General features: G+C 49.7%; 1 protein-coding gene across 1 annotated transcript in view; it reads left to right on the top strand.

Annotated features, from left to right (window-relative positions):
* Positions 1 to 7,546: 7,546 nt before the first annotated feature.
* VPS50 (VPS50 subunit of EARP/GARPII complex) overlaps positions 7,547 to 14,832 on the top strand; it is a 748,521-nt gene continuing 741,235 nt past the window's right edge. Inside the window, exon 1 of the mRNA XM_085630983.1 lies at positions 7,547 to 7,662. The gene's annotated coding sequence lies outside the window, so the exon portion shown is untranslated. The remainder of the gene's footprint in view (positions 7,663 to 14,832) is intronic.

Below are 14,832 nucleotides of genomic sequence, written 5' to 3'. Positions count from 1 at the left end.
GTACCGCCTGTCGCAGAGGTACCCTTACTGTACCCGTCTGCATCCAGATCGCCCTGTAACTCCGCCTGCAACGCAAAAGAAAACATTAAAACATTCCAATAACGCGCTGTCTCCGCCACGCAGGGTAAGCGGAAAGGGTGGGAATACGCGTGTCCGAGCTGGAGCGGCGCGCAGAAAGCAGAGGAGGAACTGGGCGAGAGGGCCGCCTAAGTAGGGGGGCTAGCCTCGCCCCCCACCCCCAACGGCCCGCCTCCACCTACACACTATTGGGGAGGTCTCCTCCCTGGGGGAAGGCTGCGACGGGCGGCCACTAGAGAGCTGCCCTGCTGATGTCCCACTGCGTGGGACGCGGGCAGCGGCATAGTGACCACATCGTCATCCGCTTCAATCAACACGCATGCACAGACGTCACCCAATGATTACACTGACACTTTCTTTGTGGGTGAAGAACTGCTGCAGGTTTATTTCATACAACATAGTATGACAATAAAATTGGGTTATCTTACGGGCGATCCAGGGCAAGCAGCCCCTAGCTGCTCCGCCCGCCTGGTGAGCCAGCACACACGGTGGGTCGATGCCCGGCAGTGTGGCACATAATTATTTTCAGATCATCCACTGGGTCACGTGATCTGTCTCCTACTCCCGCCCCTTCTGACAGGGGCGGAGCGTGTTGTGGCACACCCCCGGTTGGTCAGGCCCCCCAACCGCCCGAAGGACTAACGGGGCGCCGACGCGGTCTTCCCAGAACCCCCTTCGGCTCCTGGACCTTGGCTCGGGCACCCTTACTGTGCCGGACAGGGGTACCCTTACTGTACCGCCTGTCGCAGAGGTACCCTTACTGTACCCGTCTGCATCCAGATCGCCCTGTAACTCCGCCACAGCTCTGGGGAGGCTACCGTCGCTGCCAGAGCCCCCCTTCCTCCCTTCGCTGTTTGTAGGTGCCCTGCCCCTGTGAGCCAGCTTTTAGTGGGCTAAATAATGGGTCCTGTTCTGTAACCGTAAATATACGGCATTAATTTGCAACATTACTCAGAAGCCCAGGGCAGACTAACAAAGAATGTCTTTTGGCCCCAATGCCGCTCAGCTTAGACGTGACTGGAGTTCCTAGCTTTCTTAGCGATGCCACTGCAGATCTTCCTAACGTAATTATGGGAAGATCTAGCACCTACATATGGAGCCAGAACTGAACCATAGCTGAATTCGTCAATCCATCGATTCCCTTCATATCCTAGCACTAAGGTGTTAATTTCCACTTTGTCTACAAAGGTGATGTATAGATAGCGTCATGGTTCCTGAATTGCTGCTGCTGCTGCGGGGATTGCATGATTTCTTTAGCAGGCCAAAACATTTTAACGTAACTGCTAAATGGACGTATTCTTTTTTCATGACTCTGGATAAAGCCAATATGACTGACTGAGCTGCCGAAGATACATCACTCGGTTCAAGGACCCAAATTTGTGAACGTTTCCCACCTCCCTGGCTCCAAGGAAAGGCTGGGCGAGAAAAGCAACACCTAAATCTGATTCTCAGGCTGGAAAATATGGCATCGGTAACAAGGCATTGGTGAAATAGGCGCTTATGGACCTGCAATCCCATTAAGATTTTTCAATTGGCCAAATTAGGTGCCACCTGGCTTGGAATTGTGTTCCCAACAGCTACAGCACAATAAGCAGGGTGAAGGTAACGTGTGAGTTAACCACTTCACCTACGTATATAAACACAAGCTGACATCACGGTTACCTAAATTTGCTTCCTTTCACATCGTATTAGTCTATTGTTTACTACAAACTGGCCCATATCTTAGCAACATCTCCTCGTTTTAGCCTCTCTACTTGCAAATTAAGTTACCTTAAATTGGACGATAGAGTCTTATACTAGTCCCGCTGTTATCCCAATCTTTTCTTACTCTCCACTGGGACAGCGTATCCAATTCCTTGCTTGTTGAATAGCAGCTAGCTTTGGACTCTATTGCTGCTGAAAGGAGTTAATATGTTTGCCTACCGTCCTTGTTATACCGGTGTTGCTGTGCTATAGGTAAGTCGTGGCACCGACATCGTGGCTTGAAAAGGAAACTTCTTATTTCTATCAAATAATTTGTTGTGAGCCCCAGTTATGATTTCGTTCATATCCCCATAATTGGCAGTGTCTCTATCTTGCCAATACCTCGGTCACGTCCGCCTTAAATCATGACAATACATCTGGCTTTTCCGCTAGCCTTGCCCATTAACCTGTCAAATGTCAGTGGAGAGCAGCACATCTCTGGTCATGCTTATTTCAGAAGGTGATAAGCCCTTTTCATTACTAGAAAGTTTAAGTGCAAAATTCAAGAGGTATGGTCGCCCTCTGCTCTCTCAATTATTACCATGTAGATGAGGGCATGCCATTCCCGGGTGTCTGGTTGAAGTATGCACAGGTAAATGACACTCATTCTGGGGTGTCTGGTTGAAGTATGCACAGGGCATTGCCACTCTCCCACGTGCAGTGCTGTGAAACGTTTGAAGTAGTTCATCAAATTCAGCCAGCCACCCCCTAGGTGGAGGCTTGCACTCCCAAACTTCTGCTAGTGTCAAACCCGGCTACACCTCCAGTTCAGTGAAATAGAAATTCACGACACCGACAACCCCAGGGGCCAAATACTGGGCTGTGTAAATGCGGCCCAATATCACCATGAACAATTGGCTTGGAGTGGATGGGTGTTAACCTAGGCTGGCTGAAGGCAAAAACTTTGACAATCACTCCTGGCAAGATGTGCCAACGCGGGTAGAATAAAGCGTTATCCAGCCCGCCTTATTTCCTTTCCCAGTTCGACACAGGTCGAAGAAGAATGCCCCTTCCAGAAAGGTCATGGCCTTATCCCTGAAGCCTATCCATACAGCATTCTACCGGAACTCTACAGCATTGCTTTGTAAAGCTTTTCCTGGTTCCACAATTAATTGTGGTCGATATGCTCTCCCTCCGTTTGAACAAAATCTTAGCTAATCGTACGCCTGCCTAATTCCCAGGGCTGTCTGGCTTAATGCTTTACGCCTGGAATTGCCCCACCAAATGTAGCCTTGAACTGAAACTTAACTGGGTGTCTCAACTTTCCGTTTAGAGCCAGAAACGCCCCCCGTGCGCCTTGTGCTTACTAAATGGACCCGCTCCTTAGTTTCCAGCACACAATGCACTTAAATGTCATCTGGCCCTGGTGCCTATCAAACAACAGTGGTCGCAGAAGCGGCAAGCCAGGCTAAGTCTCGGTAAACCATGTCATTCTGTGCTTTCCCTGGCCTCCCTGTGGAACAGGGAGAATAACCTCAAAGATGTTAAGTATGATAGATAAACCCAGGCCTTCCGCCTGTCTCAAAACAGCTCATGCGGCTGCCTTTCCTGTATAGACTAAGCTGCCACTATGACTGAGTTGCAGAAAATATCACACCAGCTGTTTCCGAATAGCAAGGCTAAAGATGAAAGGCAGCCGCATCTCTTGACTTAAGCGTGGAACTCACAAAATACCTTCAAGATGTTATGTATGACACCCAAACCCAGGCCTACAACTTGCCTCAACACAGCACAGGCTGCTGACTTTTCTATATACACTAAGCTGCCACTATGACTAATTTGAGAGAAACCTTACCCCAGCTGTGTTCTAATAGCAAGGCAAAGATGAGAGACAGCAGCATCTCTTGACTCAAGCGTTGAACGTACAATAATAACATTGGTAGATCAATTTCCGTGTTACACCTTTCTACAAGCTGACCATTGCCTTAAGGTGGAGACTGGGTTTAGGCTGAACCTTTGACATTTGTACTCCTGCTACCAAGATAACATATCTATAAGCTGCACTCAATACCTTAGCATTCCTTATGGCAACTTGACTATTCACGAGGTGCACATAATACATTGATACTATTTCCCACTTACACCACTCCATACAAAGGGGGCAGAGCAGAGGAGGAACTGGGCGAGAGGGCCGCCTAAGTAGGGGGGCTAACCTCGCCCCCCACCCCCAACGGCCCGCCTCCACCTACACACTATTGGGGAGGTCTCCTCCCTGGGCGTAGCCTCGCGCGCGAGGCGGGGGGGGGGGGGGGGGGGGGGGGGGGGGAGGCTGCGACTAGGGTGACCAACTGGCATAGGTGCAAATTCAGGACGGTGAGTGTAAAAATTCAGGACAAAGGGACAAAATTCAGGACAAAAATTCAGGACAAAAGGTCAAAATTCAGGACAAAATGTAAGTTTTACAGATACGTCAGAGGAGGTTGCGCAATAGTATATAAGTAAATACATATACAACCACCTAAGTACAAGTCCAAATAAGTTTATATTAATTAGTTTGAGACAATTGTGCACTTCACGGTTTTTCAGTATGCCCGCAGCTTTCTACCTTAGACGATTCAAAATTCGCATCTCGCTCCAGCAGGTACATTAGTCACCAGACAATGGTGAACCACGCCTGAATATAAGTGAGGCCGCTTTTATTGTTGATTGAAAACTACTGGATATACAAGAAACCTTGCAGTGCCAGCCCCCCGTAACAACCACCCTCCAGTGGTGCCCCCCATCTTCACATAGACCGTCTCTCATGTGTATTTAATTTCTTTTACAGTGTTACTCATCCCAAGTATGAAGGGCAGGGTGTCGGAGTGCGCTACATCACACACACATTATATAGAGACAATGACTCATACTAACATGAAAGTCAATGTATGGGAAATGTTAGTTAAGATAATGGGTGCTACAAGGTGTAATCATTCTTTTATCTTTCATTCAGTCTTTCACCATTCATTCTGTCCTTCCATCTATGTGCCCATCTATATCCAAACATAATCAAGCATTTGCAAACCTATCCACCATGTATCCTTCCATCAATCATTTCACTCATCCATCCCTCCATCCACCCTTTCCCTTATTTATCCATTATTCATCTACCCACCCATTCACTCCATCCATCCGTACAGTCATCCATCCACTCTTCCACCCATCCATCTATTTACTCATCCATCCAGCCATTTACCCTTTCACCCATCCAGCCATCCTTTCACTTACTCATCCATCCACCCAATCACTTATCCTTCCACCCATTTTCCATTTCATTCATTCATACTCCCTTTCTGTCTCCATCCCCCTTTCACTTATCCATCCATCCAGCCACCCACTCATCCATTCATGAATCCATCCATTGATCCTATTACTCATCCACCCTTTCACTCATCCATCCATCCGTTCTCTCATCCATCCACCCTTTCACTTCTTCACTCATCTATACATCCTTTTGTCCAACTATCTCCTTTACTCACTCATCAATCCTTACATCCACCCTTTCACTCATCCATCCATTCACATTCACCCATTAATTCATCAATCCATCCATCCACTCATCCATCCACCAATTCACTCGCCCATCATCTACCCTTTCACTCATCCATCCATCCATCCTTTCACATACCCATCCACCCTTTTGCCCATCCATCTACCCTTCCACCCATACAGCCATCTATTTACCTTTTCTCTCATCCATACTTCCACTCATTCACTCACTCATCCATCCATCCTTTCTTTCATTATCTATCCATTAACCCTTTCATTCATCCTTTCAGCAATCCATCCAGCCATTCACACATTCCTTCACGTATTTGCTCACCCACCTTTTCACATTATGAGCTAAGCCTTTGTCTGCAGAGTTGCAGACAGAAGAGGCCCATCAAGAACTTCACCTTGCTGTAGTTTCTAAAGCAAGGGGTGGGGTGGGGTGGGGGAAGAGTACACTATGCCCCTGCACATAGGCAGTCTGAAAACGTAGAAGTCATGAGTCATGCATGATGCACAGTGCCAGGATGTGAGGTGACTGTGACATGGTGTTGTTTCCAGGGCTTTAAGTGGTGTAAAAAACTGGGGGGGTCTCTTCAAAGGGGGTGTTCAATGTAATTAAGGGCGTGGTTTAAAACACCTAGACTAAAAATCTGCGCTTAGCATAGTGTTCCGCCCGACTGGTATTAAGTTGTTTTTGTCATTGCATCCAGATATATAATACAGCAAGTATCGTTACACCAACAAGCCAGTGCTATTGGCTTTGTCAATGGTTGTTAGTTGCTTAAAATAAAAATGCAGCAAACATGGTTTTGTTGAATATAATATTGAAAATACTTCAGTTCTAAAATGATGAGGCAGTGAAAGAACGATATCCCGTTCTTTTTAACTTGTTTCACAGGCTTCTTTATATAAACTGTTTCTAACGTTGCAGCATGGGCGTTTTACAGTTATCTATCAGAATGCCCTGCTGTACACTGAGGCCGGAGGAGGCCGCCACATGCTTTAACTGCCCAGACTGCCCCATTGACATTCAGTATATTACCCGGCATACAGAATCACAATGGGCAGGTGGGGCTGCTCTTGCGCTCCAGGAGGAGTGCGAGGTGGCTCCATTGGGGGTGGGGGTGAGGCCTCTCACAGGGGAGCAGTGCTGCTCCCTGTGACGGCCAAAATTACGGACAAAAGACGTCCGTAAAAGGGATCCTCACGGACAACGGACGTGAGGTCCAAATTACGGACGGTCCGTGAAATTTACGGACGGTTGGTCACCCTAGCTGCGACGGGCGGCCACTAGAGAGCTGCCCTGCTGATGTCCCACTGCATGGGACGCGGGCAGCGGCATTCTCACTAGTTGAGAAGTTACGGCATGAAGTCATGCCAGGGATAGCGTTGTAGGGGAATGGAAATCCTTTAGAGAGTCATTTTCAGGGTTTAAGTGGAAGCTTATTCAATATTATATACAAGCGATAGTCTAGATGATGCTTATTATCTTATACAGCTAACAACTATTGACAAAGCCAATAGTCCTGACTTCTTGTAGGTATGATGTTACTTTAAGTATCATAATTAGATGGAATGACAGAAACAACAAAATACAAGTCGGACGGAATACTATGCTAAGCACAGATTTTTAGCTCAGGTGTTTTAAGCCGCGCCCTTAATTATATTAGCCACGCCCCTTTCACAGACCCCCTAGTTTTCATCCCACTTAAAGCCCTGGTGTCACATCATTAACAGTCTACTACCCAGTGTTGGTAAATTCTAGTAATGCCACCTTGGCCTTATAGGAACGCACCGTGACCTACCGGGTCCCGACAGCGCCACGTACTGGTGGGTTGTCACTTGTCACGCCAAAACTGACCCCCGAAACACTCCCAAATATTAGCCTCAAACAGAACGTCACAAGTCTCAACCATCGCTCCCATTTATCACCTGCGAATCGGCCCGACCGTGCGTTAAGCAGCAACAGCCCGATTTGCTTTGCCAGGCTCGACGCAAGCTGTCTTTACCGGCTTCCTTATTAACCCAAATTAGATCGCTGTTACCTGCTGCAGTGCCACCTTAACCCTATTTATTTAAGGAAGGCGGTACACGCTGACTGTAAGAGGGCGGATAGGACAAACGCACGTGTACACCAACCAGCCAATTAGCATTTCGGATTTCTATATGACGCTCCAAGATTGGCTTGGGTGCCACCAATGCTCCAATCCTAGGTCATTTTACACATTAGCAGTACCGCCCACTCCAGATGACTCTCATATTATGTTTAGCTGTCGGATTGGTTTTCATGCACCCGGAAGTGTTAACATTATGGCCAAATAACATCACCTACGGACGACTGGCATAACGCTGAGTTTACGGAGGTTCCGTGTAAGTAGTGCACTGGTGGTCACTGTATTAATATCAGCTGTACACCGCGCAGTACATTTGAGATAGCAGTGCACAGTGCAATTCCTGTAATAGATAAGATTGCCAACTGAGTCCTTGTCACTTAGCACACAGTGCTGTATTGATCCTTAACTTTTCTTCTATAAATCATGTTTTCCAGTTGTGTTTAGTTCAGTTGAATCAAATTAGATGAATTAAGGCAACAACTATAACAATGCACCTTTTTGTTAAACAAGTGCATGCCGTCGGTTGTGATATGAAGTCATTTAGTATTCTTGGGGACAGAGCAGTGTAGACTGCAGTGCTTAGGCAAGCCTTGCAGAGGTGTTGCCAGGATTTATTGGTAGGATGCTTCAATCAATCGATCAATCAATCAGTTAATTTATAAAGCGCACTACTTACCCGTAAGGGTTTCAAGGCGCTGAGGGGGGGGGCGGTGCTGCTGCTGCTACTGCTACTGGTCGAAGACCCAGGTCTTGAGTAGACTCCTGAAGGTCAGCAGGTCTTCAGTTTGTCATAGGTTGAGGGGGAAGGTGTTCCAGGTCTTGGCGGCGCGGTGGGAGAAGGACCTGCCTCCGGATGTGGTTCTACGGATGCGCGGGACCGTGGCCAGGGCGTGGTCAGCGGAGTGGAGTTTCCTGTTGGGTATGTAGAAGGAGAGTCGACTGTTGAGATAGGCTGGGCCGGTTTTGTGGAGTGCCTTGTGTGCGTGGACCAGGAGCTTGAAAGAGATTCTTCTGTCGACTGGGAGCCAGTGCAGGTTCCTTAGGTGGGGGTGATGTGGTCGCGGCGCGGGACGCCGAGGATCAGGCGTGCAGAGGCGTTCTGGATTCTTTGCAGTCTGTTGATGAGCTTGGACGAGGCTCCGGCGTAGAGGGCGTTTACGTAGTCGAGTCTGCTGCTGACTAGGGCCTGGGTGACTGTTTTCCTCGTGTCAGTCGGGATCCGTTTGTAGATCTTACGGAGCATACGGAGGGTGTTGAAGCAAGTAGAGGAGACTGCGTTGACTTGTTTGGTCATGGTGAGTTTCGAGTCGAGGATGACTCCCAGGTTGCGTGCGTGGTTGTCCCCAGTGATGCGGGCCACCAGGAGTCGTCCCATGCTGAGGGGTTGGGCTCGAGGATCAGGATCTTCATCTTGTCTGAGTTCAGCTTAAGTCGGCTTTCCTTCATCCAGTCGGCGACAGCCTTCATTCCCTGGTGGAGGTTGGATTTGGCGGTGAGGGGGTCCTTGGTGAGGGAGAGGGATCAGCTGCATGTCGTCGGCGTAGGAGATTATGTTGAGGTCGGGCGATGCGTGCGAGTGGTGCCACGTAGATGTTGAACAGCGTCGGGCTGAGGGAGGATCCCTGCAGGACGCCGCAGATGATCTCGGAGGCTTCGGACCGGAACGGGGAAGGCGGACTCTGAGTTGTGCCGGAGAGGAAGGAGGTGGTCCAGTCCAGGGCCTTGTCTCGGATCCCTGTGTCGTGGAGGCGCATGCGTAGTGTGCGGTGGCAGACGGTGTCGAAGGCGGCGGAGAGGTCCAGGAGGATGAGGGTCGCCGTTGTCTAGCAGGATCCTGATGTCGTCTGTGGCGGCGATGAGGGCGGTCTCGGTGCTGTGGTTGCTGCTGAATCCTGACTGGGAGGGGTCCAGGATGCTGTTGTAGGGCGTTGATCTCGGCGTGCTTCCAGCTCTCAGGGAAGGTAGCAGTCTCGAAGGAGAGGTTGATGATGTTGAGAGGGTCAGACGGGGAGCTGGAGTGGATTGTGCCCATGGTCTTAATTGTGTCCTCGATGCTCACGTTGGCCCAGGTTGTCAGGGAGTCCTGGTCGGTGGGGTGCGGTGGGTCCGGCGTGTCGAGGCCTGTAGGGGTCATCCAGGGATTGAAGCTGTCATGGATGTTGGTGATCTTTCGGTGAAAGAAGGTGGCGAGGGAGTCGCATAGGGCTTGTGACGGCGGGATGTCGTTGGCGCTGGAGCTGGGGTTGGAGAGTTCCTTCACGATGTTGAAGAGCTCCTTGCTGTTGTGTGCGTTGTTGTCAAGGCGGTCTTTGAAGGAGGTCCTTTTGGCGGTCCTGATGATGTGGTGGTGGTTGCGGATGGCGTCTTTGTGGGCAGCACGGCTGTCCGGCGTCTTGTCGCTGTGCCATTTGTTCTCCAATTTACGGCAGGTGCGCTTTGATGCTAGGAGTTCCGGGGTGAACCAGCTGGCTCTCTTGCTGGTGTCTCTGTTGGTAGGCTTTTTCAGCGGGGCTAAGGTGTTGGCGCAGTCGTCCATCCAGCGTCTGAGGGTGCGTGTACCATCGTCGGGGTTGGTGGGGTTGAGTGCGAGGTTCGTCTGTAGTTGTTCTTCAGTGACTTTGCTCCAGCAGCGGCGGGGGATCTGTAGAGTGCGGTGGTGTGTGAGGGGTTTTCGGAAGGAGAAGTGGATGCAGTGGTGGTCTGCCCAGGTGAGTTCGGAGGCGTGGCTGAAGGCGACGTGGGGGCTTGAGGAGAAGATGGCATCAAGCATGTGACCGGCGATGTGGGTCGGCGTCGTGACAAGCTGTTTAAGTCCGAGGTTGGTGAGGTTGTCGATCAGGGTGGAGGAGTTGTTCTCCAGATGATAGTTCAGGCCTCTGAGGAGGATGTAGTCGGTGGAGGTCAGCGCGTGGGTGCTGATGAGGTCGGCGATGGAGTCGCAGAATTGTGGTCATGGTCCTGGCGGTCTGTAGACAAGGGTGCCTCTTAGGGTGGTCTTGGGGTTCGTGTGGATCTGGAAGTGCATGTGTTCTGCGGTGCTGAGAGTGTCGTTGGTGTTTGTTGAGACCCTGATGGTGTTCTTGTGGACAATGGCGATTCCTCCACCGGCTCCGTTGGTGCGGTCTCTGCGGGTCGGGGATGGCTATGGCGATGTCTGGAGAGGAGGCTTCGTTCATCCAGGTCTCGGTCAGGAAGGCGACATCCGGGGATGTGGTGTCGAGTAGGTCCCAGAGCTCGACGGCGTGTTTGCGTGCGGAGCGAGTGTTGATCAGAATGCATCTGAGCTGGTTGGGTTCCGTTGTGGCGGGTGTCACTGCGCCTTCGAGGCAGGAGAAGCTGCAGTTCCGGCAGGCGATGGGACCGTGGGTGCGCTTCGGGGCGGCCTTGCAGCAGGTGTGGGTCCTTCCTGGGTTGAGAGCGACAAAGGTGTTGGCGTTGTAGCGGAGGCGGTCTTCATGGCTGGTGCGGGGGCCAGGGGTTCTGGCGCTGGGCGCGGTCCCGGCGCGGACGGGCGCCGACAGGCTTGCCTTAGGCGCGCCAGTGGCGCGGCCGCCATATATGGGGAGGTGGGGAGGGAGGAGCAGCTGGGAGGCGTGTGGCAGGGGCAGCGAAAGGGCGCGGAGGGGGCGGGGCCACAAGGAAGCAGCGGCGGGGACGGGAGCAGCAGAGCGGTCGCGGGTAGGAGACAAGGCAAAAAAGGGGTACAGAAGCAAAAAGGGGTCACAGAAGTAAAGGAGGTCGCAGCGGCAAGCGGGGTGGTACAAAAGAGGAACGGGTGTGCAGAACGAGGGCAGCGGAGTACAGGAGAGAGACAGGCAGACAGAGTTACAGGCACAACAGAGAGCAGATACAAACCTAAGGCCACCACTGGCCACCAGGGATGAGGCGCAGGCGGTAGCCTGCGGGTGGTGGAGGGCCTCGACTTCAGCGGCGGCAGTAGGCGTCAGCGGGGGTGCAGGCGGAGCTGCAGCGGGGGGGGGGAGCGACCTACCAGACAAGGTCAAGGGTCGCTCTCCTCACCGCGCAGAGGCTGCCATATATGGGGAGGTGGGGAGGGAAAAGCACCTGGGAGGCGGGAGGTGTGTGGCAGGGGCAGCGAATGGGTGCGGAGGGGGCGGGGCCGCAGGGGAAGCAGCGGCGGGGACGGGAGCAGTGGAGCAGTCGCGGGTAGGAGACAATGCAAAAAAGGGGTACAGAAGCAAAAAGGGGGCACAGAAGTAAAGGAGGTCGCAGCGGGGGGAAGGTGGGTACAAAAGAGGAACGAGGGCAGCGGAGTACAGGAGAGAGACGGGCAGACAGAGTTACAGGCACAACAGAGAGCAGATACAAACCTAAGGCCACCACTGGCCACCAGGGATGAGGCACAGGTGGTAGCCTGCGGGTGGTGGAGGGCCTCGACGTCAGCGGCGGCAGTAGGCGTCAGCGGGGTGCAGTCGGAGCTGCAGCGGGGGGGTAGCGACCTACCAGGCAAGGTCATGGGTCGCTGTCCTCACCGCGCAGCGGCCGCCATATATGGGGAGGTGGGGAGGGATGCTTGTGCTCTAAACTCTTTGCAAGCCGGTCACCACTCACCCCTTTTCTCGAGGTCGAATTGTTTCTGTCAATTGAATGTTTTTGTTTTTGAAGGACAACACAAGTTACCCTAATAAACAACTGCACAAACCGGGTGTAAGAGTAATCACAGGAGTAGTTCCCTGCTTTATCTAAAACATTGTTGATTAAAGGCTGTCACCTATCTCTATCACTCGCCTCTTTAGTTTTTGCTGAAGAACTTCCTGAACCGAGGAATACTTTAAAGAAGTGTGCCTTTTGTTATCCAACATTGAATTAAGCTTGTTTCTTTTTCTAATAGCCGTCTGACCACTCACATTCATTGAATCCCTAATAGTTGCCATTCTGCTCACCTTTAAATATAATTCAACCCTTTTTTTTAGGTCTGGTTTGAGGACCCCTTTAGCTGTTTTGCCAGACTGTTCTTTAAAAAATAAAGTACATAATATACATACAATAAGAGGCTTTTTGCCTGTGGATGTCACCCGTTAAATTGTCATTCACATTTAATTTCCATCCAGCATAGCACACTGCATGGTAATCGGCCAACCCACATAACCCATTGGTTCCCTTGCTTTTGAGTGATTGCACAAAGTATGTTCATATTATTCTCAGCTGCCTAAAAAAAGTTCCTTTCTCTTCAGCGATAAATCTTTTTGAAAATGCTTTATTTAATTAATTTTGTATTCTATTTAAATAGTGGCTTTTTATTTTGCCTGCATATTGGGTGGCCTGTTAGATGGTGATTTATTTTCAATCTCCTTTTTAAGGTTGCTGGTATAAAATGTTTAAGTGACATTGTAACACTGTAGCTGCCTGCAATTTGAGTAGTTAATTAGCTTGTGGTTTATTGTTGTCTAATTGACAAATAATAACAATTATGGTTCATCTTAAAGGTGTTATTTAATAAGCATTACTAGTGAAAGTATGACATAAGTGAATGTTTTTCATTTTAAAACTTTTAATGGAAGTGTATGGTGGACATATGCTTTTTTTCCATTTTGTAGCATATACTTCAAAATAAAAAAAAAGTAACCATCACACCAGCTTGTGAATGGTAGAATTATTGGCTTTGCCAATGCTTATTTTTCTTTCCTTTTACGCTTCCTGCTGCATTCACCCTCACACACATTTTTCTTCTTTTCCAAGTCCTGAAAATCGGTAAATACTGTTTTTAAACCACTTGGAGGACAGGTATCTTTGGGTGACCCCCGATTTAACTTTTGTCAGTAGGTCCATTCAGTCGTCTTTACTGATCTCAGGGAAGGACGAGAGATTACTTGTATTTCTGTCGCCAGAAAGCAAAATATTGGGTAGGGGGATAAAAGGGAATACTCATTTTGATGGTCTCAATCTTATTGATAAAGAAAGAATTTAGAGAATTGCAAAGATTTTGAGAGGGTGTGATGGCTAAAGTCTGTCAGGGTTTTAAAGTTCGGAGATGATTTTAATAATATCTTTGCATTCATTAAGGGTTTTCAAGATTTGACTGATAAAAAAACTAGCTTTACCTTGCCTGATCAACTGTTTATACTTTTTAAGTTGTCGTATAAAGAAGATCAGGAGAGTAATTGTTGCGCCATTTGTGTTTGGAGTGCCAAAGTTCCAGTTTAGCTACTTTTAGATAATCTGAAAAGCATTTATTTGCATCATTGCATCCAGTCCGTTTAATTTTATGGATGGTCTGTTGTCATATTGTTTGTACTCACCTGCTATCCCTGCTTTTGCTGTTTGTGTTGTTTGCCCCTTCCAGCCCTCATTTCTTTTCTTGCCTGATTTTCGTGCATTCCTCCATCCCTCCTGCCCTTTCTCTGTTGTCCATTTTGCTTGTTCCCACCCTTCCTCCCTCTGTTGTACATGCTGTCCCTGTTGCGGGGTGACATAAACCTTCAATAATAATTGAAGGCATGGATTCATCTTGGCAGTGCAAAGAGAGCTTTTTAGGTCTCGACTGAGCCAGCGCATGCGCTGCTCTGGGGAGACATTTAGTAAGCTGCTTCTCGAAGTGCTACCAAAGTGGCCACCAGCTTGCGGTCACATGCACAAGAGTGCCTCTAACTGCGGCGCACGCATCCCTCGCGTGCTTTGCACAGAGTGCGTCATCACGATCACTTTCACCGCGATCACTTTCACTTTCATGGCCGCGCGGCGTTACTTTTACGGCCACGCGGCCAATGCTTGTTTTCTTTTGCCAGTGTACTCTTTTAGAGTGCATATGTTTTCATGTTGCTTGGCCCCTTCTGTTCACTCTGTGACTGCGTCATTTCATGCCCGATTTCTCTTCTCCATGCCCGCTTTCTTCCTGTTGCTTGTCCTGTCTGCTGTCATGTTGGTGCATGTCGCCTGCTGCCCTACTCCTGTTGGCTGTGTTGTTGTTTGACCCCTCTCGCTGTAAGTGTTGGTTGAGCCTCCTCAATTTTGTTGCTTCCCCCTCCTGCTCTCCCATTGCAGTCCATGTTGTTGCTTTGCCCACCTGTTGTCCATGTTGTTGCTTGTTCCCTTCCGCTGTCCGTATTGTTCCCTGCTCCCTCCCACTGTCTGTGCTGTTGTTGTTTGCACCATCCCACCCTCCTCCTACTATCTCTGTTGTTGCTTGCACCTCCAGCTCTCCATGTTTTTTCTGCTCCCTTCCGCCCTCAGTGTTGTTGCTTACCCCTCAAACATCTTTCTGCCACCCATATTGTTGCTTGCCTGCCCACTCTCCATTTTGCTGCTTGCATCCTCCTGCCACAGCTGTTGCCCCCTCCACCAACCTGCTATGGCAAAAATGGGTATGATTGTGCTGCCTGCATGATATATTTTTTTTTAAAGCTCTCAACCACGTACACAGCCTCCCTCCTTTTGTCATTGCTTTCCTACAAACCATCTTGTTGCT

This window comes from Triturus cristatus, chromosome 10 (genome assembly GCF_964204655.1).
Source record: "Triturus cristatus chromosome 10, aTriCri1.1, whole genome shotgun sequence".
Lineage (NCBI taxonomy): Eukaryota > Metazoa > Chordata > Amphibia > Caudata > Salamandridae > Triturus > Triturus cristatus.
The sequence above is the reverse complement of the archived record's forward strand: the minus strand, read 5'-3'. Positions and strand labels throughout refer to the sequence as shown.